This window comes from Canis aureus, chromosome 11, assembly GCF_053574225.1.
Source record: "Canis aureus isolate CA01 chromosome 11, VMU_Caureus_v.1.0, whole genome shotgun sequence".
Taxonomy (NCBI): Eukaryota; Metazoa; Chordata; class Mammalia; order Carnivora; family Canidae; genus Canis; species Canis aureus.
Window position 1 is genome coordinate 41,111,309 of NC_135621.1, and position 15,919 is coordinate 41,127,227.

Consider the following 15,919-nt stretch of genomic DNA (forward strand, 5'->3'; position numbering starts at 1 on the left):
AGGGGATTGCGCAGGAAACCCCAAACTGGCCAGACACCACACATGGGGAGACTCGGCCAGGTGTTCTGGATCAGTGTGTGAGAATGGGGCTGGGGGCACCCTGCCAAGGCCCAGGAAATTATACGTGAACTGGGAATGAAGCGTGCCATTTACACCCAGCACTTCAGAGGCCCAGACGCAGAATGGTTTTCCTCTGGTGGGAAGGACTGTGTCGTACAGTCAGGCCTAGAGGCCATGGTGTGGGACTTGAGTATCTGTCCTTGTCCCTGTGTTTCATCGGCTCACAGCTATAGTAGCTGCTCTGGTGGCAGATTTATGTGAAATTCAAAGATTCTGTCACAAGGAAAAAACGGTTGGGTTGAAAACCAGGGAAAAACAAAGGACATTGTGAAGGACAAAATGGCAGACAGGGGGCACCTTCACCGTCTCTCCTAAGCAGCTGTGGCAAGATCTAATATTATCTGGGACCCTGGGAGAAAATATGGACAAACAACCCAATCTGGTCTTGCAAAGCCTATGGAAGGTGTTGCCTAAGGACTGGCAGTCTAGTCCCTTGGAGGAGGGCTCAGAAAAGCCACGTGTGTCCCTGAGAGCCCTTCCACTAACAGAGTTTCAGGGGTGGATCCGCCTTACCCCTACAGACCAGGGCGTTAGGCCAACATTGCCCTCTAGTGCACGCACTGAGGGGCGACCAGAGGCCCCATGTAGAATTAACCGTTTATTGGTCTTGCACTAACAAACAGTGTAAGACTGTACCAGCTCTAATATTCACTGGCTGAATGTATACTTATTTATAGAAGCCCCTCAAAATTTCCGGGAGAAATAAAAGCTCTTGATGGTTATGGGAGACAAATCGTTACCAACTCAAGTCCTTGGGCTCTCCAAGCAGTAGAAATTGGCTGGGGCCAATAGGAATTTCCAGGTAAAACTTTTGTTGGGGCTTATCCTCAAGCATAGGGAGAGGATCCTTCATGTTGGGCTTCTAAACAAAGGCCAGGGAAAGTTCTTGAAAAGACTGAGGCCAGAAAGGATTGGTATCTAAGCATGTAGGGGTGGGGAGAGATACAGGAAGTTGGGCACATAGGCACAGCGGACAGAAAATGGTTGTCATACATCGAATGGCTCATCAGCATGTTAAATCTCTGTTCCTGGGTGTGATTTTTAGTAGTGTAATGTGGACAAAAGATCATGGCAGGTCAATGCTGGGGTCCATCTTGATGCAGACTGGTTCGGTGTGGTCTTCACCAGTCTTTGTAGTTGAGTACTTCCTTTGGTAAGCATCTTGCTTCCACCTTCCTGCAACACCTGCTGCTCAAGAGACATAGAGTGTTATTTATCAAGGAACACTGGATTTTGTGGTCAGGATTGAGGGGACCTGAGTCCAGTCCCTACTCCATTTCAAAATTAGTAAGGTCAGACAAACTAGTCTCTACCTACAGCCCAGCAGGCTTCCTCCCCACTGTTTTCTAGTGTGTATTTCCCCCATTCCTGAGTGTGTTTGGGGTATAGATGTTTTACAGGATCTGGATCCAACTACAACAGCAGGGGAATTCGAATTGTGTATCTGAATAGTGAAACCCGCCACAGTAGATATGCAAAACGAGAACCTATATATCTGCGGGTTCCCAGAGAGTGACAAATATAAAACACTATAAGCTACCAGGGGTGTGCTATGAGATTACTGTCACCATGACAGAATTGGAGAAGGTGGGGGTCATCAGGCCCACTCAAAACCCATTCAATAGTCTTGTTTGGCCTGTAAAGAAATCTAAGGGAACCTGGCAAATGGTGATAGCTTATAGGGAACTCAATAAAGTTACTTTGCCCATCCATGCTGTGGTGCCTAATATAGTCTTATATTTAGAAAAAAATCATTGCGTCCATTAAGACCTACCATTTTGTACCCAGCCTATCTAATGCCTTTTTAGCATGCCATTAGGACTTGAATCCCAAGACCAATTCGAAGTCACTTGGAAGGGGTGACAGTGGGCCTTCCAGGTATTGCCCCAAGGGAATCTCTATAGTCCCACAGTTTGTCATGGGATTGTAGGCAGAGATTTGGAAGAATGGATATTCCCAGAGGAGATAGTGTTTTCTCATGATATAGATGATGTCAAGTTAACTTGTGATGATTTAGCCTCCCTATTTCAAGCAGTCACATCTGGCATAAAATCACAAAGATGGGAGGTAAATGGCAGCAAGATCCAAGGGCCAGGTCAATCAGTACAGTGCCTGGGTGCCATCAGGTTGAGCAAGACACAGGTGATGAGGGAGGTGGTCATCAAAGGATCCAAGCCTTCCCAATCCCTAACATGGTAAAGGAATTACAGGCTTTTGTTGGTTTATTGGGTTACTAGAGACCTTTCATTTCCCATCTAGAGCAGATATTAAGCCCTTTATCAACAAGAACCTTTTTTTTTAAGATTTTTAATTTATTTATTCATGAGAGACAGAGAGACAGGCAGAGACATAAACAGAGGGAGAAGCAGGCTCATCACAGGGAGCCCGATGTAGAGCAGTGGAGTTGTGTGCCAAAGGCAGATGCTCAACCGCTGAGCCACCAGGCGTCCCAACAAGAGGCTTTCTTAAAGGCAAAAATGGTAGTGAAACCAATGTAGGCCCTGGGGGTATCAATGCCCAGTGATGTGTACTTTCATATCCAGAGGGCTTGGCTAGGGCTTGAGGCAATGGCAAAATGGGAAATGAATCCCATTAGGATTCTGGTCTCCATTATGCCAGGGTATAGTCCCATCAAGAAACAAACATGAGCTGTATATCTCCTACTGCGATAGATGCAGGACTGATAGTTGACCTGCCTCTGAAGGTAGAACCTCTCTGCAGATGGGAGAGTGGATTTAGGACACGTTCAGCAAACCCGAGACTGCCTATGCCCAGGGAAGCACCTTACAGCAATGGCACCCTTATCTACAGCAGACCTTATGCCTCCCTACCCTCAGGTAAAGGAAGGGGTAGGCGGGCCTCTGGCAGACACGTGGTATGCTGATACCAGTTGCTGGCGAAACCCACCTATTTGGTGTTCCTCTGCCATCCTGCTGGATTCTGATGGACTTGGTTCGAGGAAAGCTATTTGGGAAGGATGCACTAAACCCGATGTAGCTGACCAAGTGCAGTATGTGTCTGCTCAGAACCCATCCACACCAGCACCACCAGGCATGAGGCAGAGCCACAAGCTGCAGTCAAGAATGCTCCTGATGCCACCTCAGGTGACAGTGGGCACATTGGTTAGATAACACACCCTCTTTCTCACAGGCAAATAGATGGCATAGGCCCTCTGCCAGGACTGGAGGACACCATCATGCACTGACCTGTGTGGATGTCTCCACAGGACTTGTACAGACCTTTACCTGTAAAAGAGCCAGTCAGGCTGCCACTATAAAGAGATTAACACATGAGAGGGCAGGTGTGGAACCTGATTTGGTTAGTGACAAGGGACTCACTGGACCAGCTCTGAGTGTCAAGAATGGGGAGGGGCCTGGGACATCCTGTGGACTTGTCATCGGTCACACACTCCACTGCTGCAGGCCTAATTGAAAGGATGAATGGACTAATGACAAACATGTTTAAGACTTTGTCATCAAATGGCTTCCACGGAGGATGGTCTCCACAATGAACTGAGGCAGTTCCATTCTTTGATGTCTCACCCACAGCAGGACAGACGTCAGCCTATAATGTGTAACCAACAGCATCCTCGTAGCTTGGGTACTCGGGTGTGGGATTGTCAGGAGGTAGAGGCCTATCCAACAGAAGAAGGGACTCATTTTGCAATGGCCACAGGACCTCCCACCTGGTAAGACTTTCGTTCATTGGAAATTAGCTTGGAGTGCACCTCCAAGTAGCTTGGTTTCCTAAGGCCTGCAGGCCAAGGGCTCACATCCAGTATTAGTATTATTATTTATTTTTTTAGAGAGACAGAGAGTGTGCAAGTGGGGTGCAGGAGAGGGAGAGAAAATCTCAGACTCCCCACTCAGCGTGGAGCCTGACTCAGGGCTCAGTCTTCACAACCCTGACATCATGACCTGAGCTGAAACCAAGAGTCAGACACTTAACTGACTGAGCCACCCAGGCACCCCTCCGGTATTATTCTTAACCCTTTGACATTGGTCAGGGCGTAACACATGCCTATAACTTCTGGCTTCCAAACTTGTTGCTGAGGTAGAGATGTTCTTACGGGTACCAACTAAGACAACTGTGTACAAAACAGACACACTGATGATATTAAGGAACAAAGTATGTGGTATCATCCCCCAGGGAAAATATCTAAGCCAACAATGGTGTTGAGTCATGGGGACCATGACCATCAGTTTCAAGAGCCTGGGAATCCATTCTAGAAATCCTTCCTTTAAGGTCATCTGTAGAGATTGTTTTCCAATTATCTCAGAAGTGATGAGCTGGGTCTTTTTTGGCATAGCTTGCATGAATCCAAGAGGATTCTTCTTTTATTTTTATTGCAGTGCAGGTGGTCAGCAGTAGCCCACAAGGTCCTTTCCAGGGAGGGGACAGTGTGTGTTTTCTTCTAAAGACCTTGAGGTATATGGGTCTCCTGGTTGAGAGGGATGGCAAGGCTTATCCATCAGTGGAGCCCATGCCCCTTTTACCTGTTGGTGGTACACTTCACTTCAAGTGGACTTGTTAGTGCTTGCATATAGCCGGTCACAGTGTTAAATGGTTCACTTAAGTTCCATGATGTTCACTTAATCCGGGAATGGAGGGTGTTTTGTTGTTGTTGTGTGTGTGTTTTTTTTTTTTTTTTTAGAGAGAGTGTGTGTGAGTGAGGGGAGGAGCAGAGAGAGAAGGACAAGCAGACTCTGCTCAGCACAGAGCCTGATGTAGGACTTGATCCCACAACTCTGAGATCATGACCTGAGCTGAAATCAAGAGTCTGACGCTTAACTGACTGAGCCACCCAGGTGCCCCCAGGGTGGAGGGTTTTAAATGCCAGGAGGCAATTGGGTGTCCAAACACTATTTCCAGAAGGATCAATTCATGATCCTATTTGGAGTACTCTGGATCTTTATAAGGGGCAGGTGTAATGCATCTGGTCATTTAAGCCTAGTTTCTTGGCCAGTCTCTCCTACAGTCCTTCTTACGTCTAAATTTTATGTTCTACTTGCCCTGATGATTGAGGATGGCATAGAGTCTAAAACTGTGATGAATATCCCAAGTCTCTGCAAGCAGGTGGTTTATCTCTGCTGTAAAATGAATCCCTTGGTCTGACTCAATCCATAACACAACAATGAAACGTGGAATAATCTGTTAATTTCTTTACCTATTTTGGCATCAGCACATCTGGTCAGCTAGCATTCAGTCCATCCACCGAGCACACTGCAAAAAGTGAGGGGAGTCCAAGCCTGGAGGCAAATCTGTAGAATCCATTTGGAACACCGCTACTGTGTAGGCCCAGGAGGACTTCCTAGGGTATGTCAATTTCTTCTAGAAATTTGGTGAGACTGATAAGTGGGCCCACTGGGTGATCACCTGGTCAGCAATTCTGTGGATGTCAGCAATTGGGCAGAACCAATTGTCTTTTAGTTCCTTACCTATCTCCTGTCTGTACATATGTCCCATTTGGTGGGAGATAAGTGAAAGCCAACAAAGCCAAAGGAAAGTGGCCGCGGAAGTCTGTTTGGCCCAACGTGGAGTCCATCTGCTAACTTGTTTGGCACCTTTCAGTATCCATGTGTCTGTTTCAGACTGGGGTGGGCGAGCATTTGCCTGATAGTCGTACCAGTCAAGGATAAAGGCAGGCTTAGAAGTTGGGTGGAGAAAGGAAGAGGGTTCTGTTTGGGGCTGCACTCTTACCAGCCCTGGCTTCCCACTGCTTCCTTAGGACGTAACATCCGTTTCCTCAATGTGGGCTGAGCAGGGAACGTTGGAGATTTTAGGAGGAGGAGAGTAGCTTGTAATAGGGCAGCAATCATATGCACATTGGCAATGAGAGTACTGCAGAGGTTCCAGGGCCGAGGGATTCCTGGATTGCGCCAATAGCATGGCAGGCCCCAAAAGCCTATCTGGAGTCAGTGTAAAAAGCAGCAATTTTCCCTTCCACCAACAGACAAGCTGTGGTGACAGCCAGCGTTCAGCTGCTGGGGCTGATTTTATAGCGAGCAAGGAAGGAGTTGGCCACCAGTGTTTCACTTGGGGATGCTATGGCATAGCCAGTTTTTACATTTCCCTGGAAATTCCATTTATAGGAGCCACTACAAATGAGAAGGAAATCTGGGTTATCTAAGGGGGTGTCTAGGAGCTCCTCTTGTGGCTTTGAGCCTATCCCTAGAGTTGCAAGGCGACCATCATGGGGTGTCTGGGGAAGGGGACCACTGGTGGTGCAGGTGCAGGGTAGGTGATTGAAAGCATAACGATATAAGATGATGGAACTTTGGTCGAAGAACTTCGATGTAGGTGGTCTGTCACCGTGTGGAGACATACCGTGTCTATGAACTTGTCAGAGGGCAGATACCTCATGGGGAGCATAGGTGAAAGGGGGAGCCTGACGAGAGGCTATGTCCAGCAGTGGTGGCTGTAGCACACAAAGACGAGGGCCATACCTGATGCCACAGGGTCTGACTGACAGGAGCTATGCCACAGGATAAATCTCAGAGGCAGAGGCTGTTCTGGGACCCTGTTATTTTCATGGCAGTACAGATAAAAAGGTTTGTCAAAATTAGATAAGCCAAGAGCCAGGGATGTGGACAATGTTTATTTTAAGGCTTCAAAGGAGGTTAATGCCTTCGAAGGCTGGCCAGGAAATGGGCTCTGGGATGTTCTCTGGGAGGACACACAGAGGTTTAGCAGGGGCAGCAAAATTAGGAATCCGTCGGCTATAGTAACTGGTTGGTCTAGAAGTTTATGTAACTTTTTTGGTTTGAGGGTGAGGGGTGGGCAAAAGTGATTCAAAATGTTTTGGGATGAGCCTTTGAACATCCTGAGGACATCTCATGCCCTAAGTAGGTAACAGTTGTTTGCACCCACTGAAATTTAGATGGGCAGGTCTTATGGCCTCACTCAGCTGGTGCCTTTAGGAAGGTGAGGGTTTTTTTTTTTTAAGATTTTATTTCTTTATTCATGAGAGACACAGAGGCAGAGACACAGGCAGAGGGAGAAGCAGGCTCCCTGTGGGGAACCTGATGCGGGATTTGACCCCAGGATCACCACCTGAGCTGAAGGCAGATGCTCAACCACTGAGCCACCAGGGCGCCCCAAGGTGAGGGGTTCTGTAAGAGCGGCAGGCCTATGTGGTTCTCGCTTTAAAGCTCATCAACATAGTGAATGAGAGTGGAGCCTTATGCGGAGCCTACGCCCACGTACATCGGCTGTAGGGACTTGGGAAAGTAGCGAGGGCGAGGGCGAGCCGCAGGTCTTGGAGGTAGGCGAGCGGGCCCACGTTAAGGGCGTCCGACGGCGCGGGGATGCGGCTGCAGTGGGATCGCGGGGAAGCCGAGCAGAGGGCCGCTGCTCTGAGCCACACGGCGTTCCCGGGAACTGAGGCAAGAACAGTAGCTGGATTAGGGACACAGGGCGACGAGGCAGTGCAAGAGTTTATGGCTCTTAGGTCTTGCACAAATGGACAGATTTGGGTCCTGTCCCAGTCAAATGTACCTTCTTTCTTTACTGGCAACATTGAGGTGTTAAAGGGGAGGCAGTAAAGACCAGCGTGATCTTTGCCACCAAATCTCTTCGGGGCTCAGCGCCCTGCTCTGTGAGGCTGCGGACGGGGCGCTGGGTTGCTGATGGGAAGTGCTCATTCCTTTCCAAGAAATACACCCACCTGCTCAGTGCTCAGGAACCAGCCAACCTGGCTCACGTGCGTGGCCCAGAGACAACCCCGGGGCATCTTGGTCGGAGGGCTGGGAGGCCTACCCCTTTCTCGTTACATTTGACAGTGGCATTAAACTTACACATCTGCACCAGAAAGGTTTGCTGATGAGGAGCTGGATCCTAGAAGGGCATGAGGATATGGGGGTGGTTGGGAAGGGGCCATGGAATAGGTGCCCGGGGTCTCCAGCGGTTTGAATAGAATCAGGCGCCAGGCAGAGAGAAATCCTCCAAGCGGATGGTAGAGAAAGTCACATCAAGGTCGATGTAAACATCCTGTTCTAGGTCCTCTATCTCCAATATTTTTTAAAAAAGATTTTATTTATTTATTAATGAGAGACACACACACACAGAGAGGCAGAGACACAGGCAGAGGGAGAAGCAGGGAGCCCAACGTGGGACTCGATCCCAGGACCCCAGGATCACACCCTGAGCCAAAGGCAGGCGCTCAACCACTGAGCCGCCCGGTGCCCCCTCTATTTCCAATGCACGGTGGGCTTGGATGTGACTGCGGATCAGCTGCCCCTGCCCGTGGATGGCGGGCTTTCCCACAGGAGACAAACCGGGGATGCCCGGGGCCCCCAGGGGATGGTTTCTTTGACTTTTCTCTCTGAAGTGCAGGACAGTTATTCTTCCAATATTGTTTTTTTATAATATCCTCAAATGTCTGGAGGCAAATTGGAAGGATCACAGTGGCCTTGGAGTAGCTTTGAGAGTTACAAATTGCAGAGAAAGAATAGTTGATTTTAACTTTTTTTCCCCCCCTCCAAGCTATTTTCAAAGAATTTAGTAGCTGTTTCATTTATAGGCTGGCCAGCCCATTCCACATTATTTTGAAGGTGCCGCTTTATATCAGGGCGAGAGTTTCCTACTAAGGTAGAAGTTAAAAGATTTTTACATTCTGGAGTTTCTGAGCTCAGCACAATCCCACATTTGAAGAGTTGGTATAAAGCACTCAGCAAAGGCCTTGGATGTTCTCCTTGCCTCTGAGTTCACAATTCAGCCTTGGACCAATTCACTTCAGGGAGAAAAGCCTCAACTATTGTTCTCATCAAGTCTTGATTATTAGCCTCCGGCTGAGCCTTCTCCTGGTCGTTTGCAGAAGGGCCTTGGAGAATTTTGGGCCATCCGTGTCCTCTGCAAGGGTTTTTTTTCAGGGGGCTGTCTGGCCTGCCTAGTAACCACAGTAGGATCACGGGAGGGAAGAACTCTCCAGCAGCCAGTCGAGGTCTCTGGGAGCAGGGTTGTGAATGGCCACTAATCTAATTCCTCTCTGGGTTTGGTAGGATCTTCTGAAAGTGGAGGTAAGGGCTTTGTAATTTCACAGGTCTGCTGCGGTCCAGGGGCCACGGATTCTCTGTGGTGGGGAGTCCAGGATGCATCTGTAAGGGGCGTTGCTTAGGAAGGCCTGAGGCTGGCAGGCTCTGGAAGTAGGAGGAGCCATAGGGGCCAGTAAGGCAGCCTCACCACCTGCCATAGGGGCCTGACGTGCAATGTTTCCACAGGCAGCCCGGCCTGGGCTGGGAAGTCCGGCCAGAGTGCCCTCTGTAATGCTCGTGGGGGAATGGAAGTTAAAACAGGTATCTGGGCATTGAAGGGATTTTTCAGGGGCAGGTAGGAGAGTTTGGTGAGCCATGAGAATTTGCTGAGGATGGAAGCTGGCTTCTGAGAAGGGGGATTTTGACCCTAGGCGTGGAAATCCAAAAGATCTTCTGGAGGGTAGGGGACAGGGAGGTGAGGGTAGCGTGGTACACGAGAAGGTGGAGACAGGGAATTTATGCTGAGTGTGGATTTTAACCTTTGTTCCCAGTCTAATTTCTGTTCCATCTTGTTAAGGGTGCTCCTAAGGTTACCTGTGGTGTCCCTGTTTTCAATCCAATCTTCCCAGAGATACCAATAAGGTAGCTCTGTAGCAGGAGAGCTCATTAATTTTTTTTTTAATAGAGAAAATTTTCCCATTCAGAAGATTCATCATCTGCTCATTGATGAGTGGGGTCTCCATTAGTATATTTATTCCAAATGTGACTCGATCCAATAATCCCCCCCACTTTTTTAATGAGAGACACAGAGAAGCCGAGACATATATAGTGGGAGAAGCAGGGAGCCTGATGCAGGACTCAATCCCAGGACCCAGGATCATGCCCTGAGCCAAAGGCTCAACCGCTGAGTCACCCAGGTGCCCCCCAGTACACCCGTTTAATGGAAAGACCTGGAGACCACTTCCCAGCCTTAGAATAAATTAATAAATCTTAACCATGGGTGTAAGAGGCATCTCCAAAGTGAATACAGAAGACAGAACCCCTGCAATCCAAGGTGTCCTGGAGTTACTCTATGAAAACAGACTTTGGTCATCACAGGCCAATGGTGTAGTGAAATGGGTGTCTCCTGTCTGTCCAGGAACGTGAGACACCTGCAGTCACAGGTGCAAATCTGTGACACCAGGCATGTGCTACTGGACTGGGGCTTCTGGGGCTTTTCTAACATTAGCAGGACAAAGAACGTTGGGATGACAAAGGCCCCTCATGAGCTGGGACCCCTTATGACAAAGTCCCCTGGGCGCAGGTGTGGAAGGACAAGGAGAGCTCCGCCCATGCCTCTGGGTCTCGGCTCCCCGGTAGCTTGGAGTGGCCACCAGATGCACACTGGCACATGCCCCTCCTAAATGCTGGGCACCAGAAGGAAGACTCTGTCACTGGTCACAGAGCCAAGCTCTCGGGTCACAGAACATGGCAGAGGAAAACCTCATCCAGTTTCTACGTAGAAGACCCACAGCAAAGTCGGTGCAAACGGGCCGTGGTCTCCCCAGTGCGGGGCCGCTGGAATGGCAGGCTGCCGGGGCCCATGCCTGCGTTCTTCCCTTTGGGTTTCTTCCCTGTGACAAACGACACAAAAGACGACAGAAGAAAACAGTGAGCATCTGCAGGAGGAACAGGATGAGTTCAGGACCAAAGCACCCTGGCAAAGCTTTAGCAGAGGTGCTGTAGCCAAGGAGCCGGCCCACGCGGTACTTCTCCCGCTGGGAACAGGGCTCTCCGCATTTGGCTCCTGGGGCCCCCGCGGGCAGGGCCCTGGGGGGGGGGTGGCGGGGGCTCCCCGTGGAGCAGGCAGGGTCCCGCCAGGCCCGGCCCGCACCTGCCGCCAGGGCTGCACGGGGCTTCCTGTGGGCGGCCGGAGACCCGCCTGGCGCGGCTCACCTGTGCTGCCTTCTGGGGACGGGACCTGCTTCTGTGTCCCTCTGCGTGGGCCCGTGTGTGGTCTCCTGGCGTCGCCGGGAAGCACCTTGAGGACTGGGCCAGACGTGACGTTTGAGAGCTGGTGGGAGTGTTTCTTGCCTGCAGGAGCAGCCGTTGTACACGAGCGAAGGAGGCAGGGGTGCTGGCACAGCATCCGGGGCCCCCAGGTGCCGCCCGCTTCCTCGGGGTGGCTGTGTACCTCCTCTCGCAAGGGGGCCAGGTGACCGACAGCTTCCCGAGAAAGCCCCTTCGCGGTTGAAAATGGCCCAAGTTTGGGGCTCTTGCAACCAGCAACCAGGAGATCCTGGTATGACCTAATCCTAACGGAGTAGCACCACGGGCTGGCACAAATGCTCAGCTCCTTAACTTTGTCCGCCAACCACCACTCTGGAAACCTACCTGCCCTCAGCCATGCCCTCCCCTCCCTTCAGGGAAGCCGTGCTCCAAAATTACAAAAGAGAAGTTCCACTTAATAGTGGGGGACACGCTGGGGAAACAGTTGCCTCCAGAAGCTATGATGGGGACGGCTTATGGGAAGGTTACATACAATGTGCAGAGCTAGGTATGAATTTTCCTTTTTTTAAAAAAAAAAAGATATTTAAAAACTTATTTATTCATGAGAGACACAGAGAGAGGCAGAGACATAGGCAGAGGGAGAAGCAGGCTCCTTACTAGGAGCCAGCACGGGACTTGATCCCAGGACCCTGGGATCATGACCTGAGCTGAAGGCAGACGCTCAAGTAGTGGGCCACCTGGGTGCCGCCTTGGTATGCTTTCATCCCTGGATGGAGGGAGAGATCTCACTGGCTCCCCTGGAGAGGTTTCAATCTTTTTTTCAATCTTTTTTTTTTTTTAAGAAATACAACCAGGTGCTGGGAAAATGAAAAAAATACCTTTGGACTTCTCTCATGAACAGTTTCCATAGAGGATTCCAAAGGGGTCCTAACTTTTGTTAAAGCTTAAGCAGCAGTGATTTAATGAAAAGTAATATGAATTTACCGCCCTAGTAAAGGGGTGTCCTCCCTTCTCTTACAAGCATTTCCTGGAAGGAGCTTATCTGGTTGATGCTAATGACCGTGGTAACTAAACGTTGAACAAAAATCGAGTAACAAAAAGCACTGGCGTAGAACAATTATGGCAGTCCTAGAACAGAGTGTCACAGTGTGACGGTGTCTGCCAAGTTTCAGGCCTTGTTTAAAACGTAGGTTTTATCATGATTCAGGTGTGGGGAGGCCAGCGCATCAGGAGGTGACTGCCACTGGAGAGATCGTCTGTTGTGATTCTCAAGAGAGGGGGGACACACCAACCACACTGGGCCCTGCAGGGAAGGGCCAGGGTTGGCTAGGAGACCAAGCAGGTGGAAAACCTGGTTTTTATTGTAGTTTTAAGGGATGGAATGCATGAAGCAGTGTAAGCAGGCTTGGGGGTGACTAGCTTCAGAGGGCTCTGGGACACAGCGGCTGTCCTTGCTGTAAGGTACACGGCCTGGAGAGATTAGGACAGGTGGACGCAGGGGCGGCTGGAGGTGTGGATTGGTTTGCACGTGGAAGGCGTACTGGCAGGCAGGTCCGGCTCCCGTTGGCAAGGCCCAGGGTGTCAAGGCATCAGAAACATGCTTGATACAGGTCTCTGTTCCATGGATCACATTATGTGACTTACATGATGAAACTTTAAGTGTTTTCTAATCCTATGAAATACTCGATCCGCGTGGTTCCTTTTTTTTTTTTTTTTTTAATATATATAACACTAATTGATTTGGTTTAAAAAGCTACCGTTTGTGGCTCAAGGGAAAGTAATATGACAGGACTTGAATTCTTCTTTTCAAATCTTTTTCACACTTTGTTCCTCGGGTAATAATTTGCAATCTATTTTCTGTGAATTGGCAGCAAAAATTCTTTGATGAGACTGCACACAGTGTTGACGTTCAGTAGTTTTTACAGGTTAGTGTTCAAAGATTACTTGTATTTCTTAGTAATGTGTTGTTGTAGTCACAGGCTTAGAAACTTGTTGTTTTTCACAAGGTTGTTCACCAAAGGGGAGATCATTTCCATGAGGTGATGATGAATTTTTATTTTGATGGTTCCTTGCCTGTTAATTCTGGGGACTGTTACAGCCCATTAAAGGCACTTGACTTCACTATTTGTAAGACACAACCTACTGATCCTTGCTTGTAAACGCCTGTAGTGCCTGCGGGTTGTTACCCACTGTGGCTCTGAGGGCTTCCCGAGGCTGGACACACCGTCTGAGGGGTTCTGTTTCCTGAATCGAGCCTGGCCTCGATAGGCTCACAGCACGGAGACCCTGGTCTGCCACCTCAGGTCACCCCATTTGTGCCATCGTGCTTTAGTTCTTTCTGGGTAGTCCGTGAACTCTGCAACAACAGGAGGGAACTCTTGCCAAATGACCTGGTCCTCCATTTCCAAGACCGCTCCGTTGCCCGCCACCTCTCCTCGTGCCCTTCTCCAAGCTTGCAGATCACCACGCGTTTTGTTGAACTAAATGACAGAAGGTCAAAGGGATTTTTTTTTTTTTAATAATCCACATTTACAAGCTCTTCCTGTGGGCTTTGTGACTCCTCGTGATCTTCGGAGGGATGGTGGTGTTCTCCCCACTTCACGAATGAGCAATCAAGGCGTGAGGAGGCCAGCGTGCCCGGGGTCACGCATGACCTCCAGAGATGGTCTTCTGAAGCCTCCACGAACCATTGCAGGGTGGCCTTGTACCTTTATTGTGTAACCGTTCATAACAAAAATCCTGGAAGGTATATTAAGTGGACATCCAGGGACCCACCTCCCCAACCCCTTGCCGTCTCCTGCTGCAGCGCCTCTCACCAGCGGCCTATCTGCCCTGCCTCACCCGCTACATTCAGTGCTGCACACAAACCCAGGCTTATTTTCCTTAAAAACAAAACAAAGCCAAAAACCAAAAGCCTCCTTATGCCTGTGGTTATTAACATTACGGACCCTCTGGGCATCTTGTGGGAGTGATGGACCAATGCCCAGGAAGAATTACACACCCATAAAACCTTGGGAAGGACTCTTAAGCTTTAACATGTGCCCTGAAGTGTGGGGAGCCAAACCCAGAGCTACTTAAGTGTCACAGAGATAACCCAGTGATACTGAGGGGTGCAGGCTGGGCAAATTGGAGGAGTCCTCACCTTCCTCAGGCTTCATCCCTAGACTCGTATTGCTGTTCATGCCTCGCCTGGAACCTTCTCCCACAGCATCTGGCCCACCCACTTTCCTCCTAGCACTGCCGTCTTGGTGGTGTGGCAGTAACAACCCTCTCTGGATGTGATGAAGGCTCCAGGTTGGTTATAGGGCACAGTGTAAATCCTAAGTAATTGATGCTCACCCTTCCATTAGGATCTGCCTGAAACTCCGCCCCCTATCAAATCTTCTAACTGCACCAAACACCGCACATGTGAGCACGGGGCAGTCTGCACGGGCTCACGTGCTGAATCGTGTCCTGCCTCGATGTTCCAGACAGTTCAGAGCACATGTGCTGGAGCCAAGATTCCAGGTTCCAACCTGGCTTGGCCACACCCTCAACAAGCAACTTCAGGAAGTCACGTAACCTCCCTGGGCACTGATTTTTTCTCAGTGTCTACCTGCAAAGATTGCTGTGAGGATTGAGTACCTTGTTATTTGTAAAGTATTTAGAACAGTACTTGGCACCGAGTAGGAACGACAGAAGCATTAGCTCTTACCATGTTCTGAAGGCAGTAATCTTGTCAAATGCCTATTAAAAAAAAATAGGGGCACCTCAGTAGCTTAGGTAATGGTCCCAGGGTCCTGTGATGGAGCCTCTTATCGGGCTCCCTGCTCATGAGGAGCCTGCTTCTCCCTCTCCCTCTGCAGCTCCCTCTGCCTGCTTGTCAAAATCTTATTTTTGTCAAATAAGTCTTTATTTTTAAATTATTTTAAATAGCGCCTATCAGCCCTTCCCAGAGCCGTGTACACAGTGGGCATTCAGAACACACTCCCCATGTTTCTGACCAAGGTGGTGAGAGGGTCAAGCATCAGAGGCTGGAGAGTCAAGTGCCCTTTGGCTCCTGCTCTAACCACTTGTTTGCAAAAGAGCCTGATTCAAGCTGAACAAAGAAACAAGGCCGGATCTGCTCTAATCCTCTCCGTTGGCTGCCTCGTGCCCACTCTGACGGCCCGGTTCCTGGGCAGACGGTCAGCGCTGTCCCACCCAACCTTATTTGATCCTCACAAAAGGGCAGGTGGAGCTGCCAGGGCAGACAGTGACCCCAATATGAAGGGAGGAAACTGGGACTGGGAGGGCAGCAAGACCTGCTGAGCACACAGGGCCCAGATGTCTGCCCGCACGGGGAAGGCACCTGCAGCTTCCTTCTCCAGTGTCCCCGGGCACCCCAACTTCCTCCCTCCTCCACCGTCATTGCTGTCTCTCAAGAGCAGAGGCTTGGCCTTCTTCCTGCCGTACATCCCTCCGTGCTGATTCCAGCCGTGTTTCAAATGTCCCCCCCCCCCGCCCCAGGGAGGAGCCAACCAAGCCAGCCCCCTGCATGACCCACCCTTCAGATTACAGCCCCTCCTTTCCAGCTGTGTGCCAGGCAGCTTGACTCTGGTCCCCAAATACCAGAAGCTTCCAGCCAGCCCCTCTTGTATCACCAGCCCCTCTGTGGCCAATTGCCCTTCCCGTGCTGGCAGTTCTCTGCGTTACCAGCTGCCTGCTAGCTCTCCTCCTTGGCATGTGCCCCTGACTCTTGCAGCCGGCCAGTCCCCCGGCCCTGCTCAGGGCCGCTCTGGAACATTCCGCACACCCACCCCTGCTCTGGTCACCTTGCCCAGTCCTTGAGTGTAACTGTAGTTGAGTCCCTCCTGTTC